The 4,048-nt window shown below is 42.0% G+C and overlaps 1 long non-coding RNA gene across 2 annotated transcripts in view; it reads left to right on the top strand.

Annotated features, from left to right (window-relative positions):
• The first annotated feature begins 1,595 nt into the window (after positions 1–1,595).
• The window catches only part of LOC119297072, a 3,013-nt gene continuing 560 nt past the window's right edge, over positions 1,596–4,048 (top strand). The window contains exons 1-2 of one of the 2 annotated variants that reach the window (XR_005145509.1): positions 1,596–1,638; positions 2,118–2,192. This is a non-coding gene — a long non-coding RNA (uncharacterized LOC119297072). Of the gene's footprint in view, positions 1,639–1,666; positions 1,768–2,117; positions 2,193–4,048 lie in introns of those variants that run through there. The other variant, XR_005145510.1, reaches the window with a different exon arrangement.

The following is a 4,048-nucleotide window of genomic DNA, read 5'->3' as shown; positions in this document are numbered from 1 at the left end:
GAAGGAGTACGTCAGTGGAGCTTCAAGGGGCCCACGAGGCAGGGGGCGCGCCCTAGGGGGGCGCCCTCCACCCTCCTGACCTCCTCTATTCTTTCTTGACGAAGGGTCCAAGTCTCCTGGATCATATCTGATGAGAAAATCACGTTCCAGAAGGTTTCATTCCGTTTGGACTCCGTTTGATATTACGTTTCTTCGAAACACTGAGATAGACAAAAAACAGCAATTCTGGGCTGGGCCTCCGGTTAATAGGTTAGTCCCAAAAGTAATATAGAAGTGGAAAATAAAGCACAATATGGTCCAAAACAGTTGATAATATAGCATGGAGGAATCAAAAGTTATAGATACGTTGGAGACGTATCAGGCATCCCCAAGCTTAATTCCTGCTCGTCCTCGAGTAGGTAAATGATAAAAAGAGAATTTTTGATGTGGAGTGCTACTTGGCATAATTTCAATGTAAACCTTGTCAATTGTGGTATGAATATTCAGATCCGAAAGATTCAAGACAAAAGTTCATATTGACATAACAATAATAATACTTCAAGCATCTATACCTACTAATAAACCACGCATTGCTTCTGTTGGTATGTCGTCGGCATTTATGCAGAAAAGCCCCTTCGGTTTTGAGAATTCAACCCGCACTCCTCTTTTAAGTGGCTAAACTGAGAAAACGTTTCATTTTTGCAAAAAAGACCCTACATTTTAGAGGATTCAACCCACGATTTTTTCCTTTTGTGGCTAATTTGAGCAGGGTCAACTCATCAGGGTCTCCTCCCCGATCGATCCAGATCGAGGCGGTTAATGAGCGTGCGGGGCGGCAGGCGGATCTCCTGCTCGATCTAGTCGAGTGAGGTCTGTGAAGAGTGATGGCTGACGGGTTGGACGCGCAGAACTTCCGAGGCGGCCGGATCCAGGCGAGCGGCGGCGGGACAAACAAGGCATCGGGGTTCTCCCGGGCGGCACCACGGTTGCTCCGGCGTGCTCCTGAAAGAAAAGGAGGGAGGACAAGAGAGAGGGAAAGAGAAAACCGGGAGGAAGGAGAGAAACGAGGGGGAGGCACGGCAGGAGGCTGTGCTGTTGGTTTCTCCGATGAAGAGGAGATAGGGCGCCGACGTTCGCGGGAGTGGGCGGCATTTGGCAAAGGAGGCGCTGGTCGGGGAGCGCATAGTGCGGGACTCCCAGGGGGAGATGGACAAGGACAAGGATGGTCTGGTGCGCTGCTGGTGCGGGGAGGGCAGGGGAGAGGCACGACTGCTCTGTATGTTGTGCGCCGCTGGTGTGCTCCTATTAGTTGCATATTATACTGCTGCTTTCTTGTTGTTTGTTGATTGATGCTGATACTGCTACTACTTTGATGCAGCTACTGCTAATCTCATGTGGAGGACACGCAGGGGCGGACGGCGAGCGAGGGGAGGATTTATCTGGGACCTGAATTTGACAGGTAAAAGCTGGTTTGTTTGCTGCTGGCTGGCTTAGTGTGATGCTATATTGCGTTATGGAGAGGTACAAAGGTTACATACAGGACCATGCATGAATGTTTCATCTACTGGATTTTTGGGTAAAGTATTGATTCCTCGACCCCCTTCCTATGATTAATGATTGGCAATTAATCCTGGGCTATGGTACTACAATGTCTACTCGGTAAGTTCCCTTACCACTATATCTTTTTTATGCCAACAATAATTCTTTTCACAAGCAAAGCCAGCATTCGAGTGTGTGCAGAGATGTCTCAAAAGGATAATAGCTCAGTGGAACTACAATGTCTACTCGGTAAGTTCCCTTACCACTGTATCTTTTTTATGCCAACAAGAATTATTTTCACAAGCAAAGCCAGCATTCGAGTGTGTGCAGAGAGGTCTCAAAAGGATAATAGCTCAGTCCTGAGCTATACATTTGATGGAGTCGTCTAAATGTTTTGGACTTATAAAATTACAATGTAGAATTGCCTTTCATCTTGCTAATTCAAATTTACTTACTTTTTAAACTCTATAATAACTCTAAACAACATATGTTGAACAATGTTTTCCAAGAAACTGGTCTTATAGAGTTGGAATTTTACACTTCACTGTAATTGCTTTACCAAATCTGCAGACTAAGAAAATTTCTATTTCTTGTGTCAGGCAAGTGGGTGAGCTCTCACATCCCTCTCCGTCTCCTTTGATTGGTTGCAGATTTCTTCGAAGAACATGAGCTTTGTATGTTGATTGCCCCCGTGTACTATTTACTTCTAATTTCTTTTGTATCGTGTATATGCTAATTGTTTTCCTTTACCCTGTGCACAGCTATTGTGCTCTAGCACCAATATATATTTTTTGGATTAATAATTGCAGCCTATCATTAAGTTGCCGCAAAACTATAACCAGTGTCAAAATCCTTATTTTAGTCAGGACAATTAACTATTGAAAAAACCAAAAGTAGCTGCATTAATTCAGTACTTGACATGGTAACGCCATCATTCAGTATTTGGAGTAGATGCTACAGTTATAATGAAACATCAGGATTCTTGTACTTGTATCCTGTATACACTAACTATTTTAGATACCTGATACTGCAGCTACAGTATGAAGTCTCAAAATAAAAAGAAACATAACATTAAGTTGTTCTCTAGCAATGCACAAGGAAACTGGGAAGCACATAGATGTAGCTGGCAGTAACTCAAAACTGCAGATGATCGCACTGGTAGAAAAGACTTAAATTAACAGTTCAAGCACATATCTTGGTTTCTTCCTGTAGTCTGAAGAAAAGCTCCAACACACAATGAAACGGCAACAAAGAAGAAGCCAATAATTAACCTTTTTGTGGGAAAATAATTAATTAACCTTTCCTAAATAGAAAAACAAATTGTTCTCAGGGTCCAATCTAAGTTTCTGAGATGCAATATGGAAGATGCCACATCCTCACAGATCTTCATCTCAACAACGTGTATATAACCTCCTTCAGAAACTTGAACATTGATCTATAGAAAACCCATTTATTCTATGATCATTTGTTTAGCTGATCTTTTGCATTTTGCAAATACATACAGTTCTCGCTAAATTTGAAAATGTCGTTTTCTTCGCCCGTTGCAACGCACGGGCATGTTTGCTACATATACTACAACTTAAATAAATTATGTTCTTTTAAGCACGTCTGCTATATTTTAAATCATTAGGATATGAATTGATCCAAAATCTCTGTTGGAAAAGGCAGTGCTTAGGAGGCGCTTAGGCACGCCTAGGCGCTAGGCAATGGCCAAACGCCTCGCCTAGGGCATAAATGGAGGTCTAGGCAGGGCAAGCAAGGAATTGCCTACCCAAGTAAGAAATCATGCCACATACTGCACTGATATGCCAAACGGGTTATATTTCAATGGCAGTAAATGGTAATTAACTTATTTATATGCCCTAAACTAATATCAACACCCATATAATAATCACAAATACACTACGAGTAAAAACTATATTACCGCCTAGGCCACACCTAGGGCACTTAGGCACCGCCTAGGCACTAGGAGAAGGCCACCCGCCTCGCTTACGCCTACCGCTTTTTCCATCCTTGTCCAAAATGCATACTGCATCTTTTTGGTTCTGTAATTTTGGGTGTTAGGTGGCATAAGTAGTGCCCCTGTTAGTTTGTCAGGTTCAGCTAAAATACTTTTAAGAAGGGATGATGCAATCTTGTACTTAATTCAGAAGCTCTCCCTTTTCACTGTTAAGATCGCCACTCTTTCCTATATATTACGCAGCTACACATATTATTGCATTTATCCCTTTATTCAAGACAAGCATGCAACAAGACACTTAATTATAAACAGAGCAAATACCACACATGCTTTAGTTTTCAGGACAGGCTACAATATTTCTGAGATGGGATGCATGTGAGTTGTTGATGTAGAAAACTATTGGATTTGTGAGTTCAGTCATTTCAGTTTTAGGTTCTTATGGTTGATATGGAACTACGAAAATGGAAGATTGTGCTTCATTGATTTGACAGTGAGTTCTATCAAAATTAATTAGTTTTCCTTTGGAAACCCTGCTGGGATGTAAATCTATGTGAAACTTAGAGTGCCTCT

Source organism: Triticum dicoccoides, chromosome 5A (assembly GCF_002162155.2).
Source record: "Triticum dicoccoides isolate Atlit2015 ecotype Zavitan chromosome 5A, WEW_v2.0, whole genome shotgun sequence".
Lineage (NCBI taxonomy): Eukaryota > Viridiplantae > Streptophyta > Magnoliopsida > Poales > Poaceae > Triticum > Triticum dicoccoides.
This window is presented reverse-complemented; position numbering and strand designations above follow the sequence as displayed.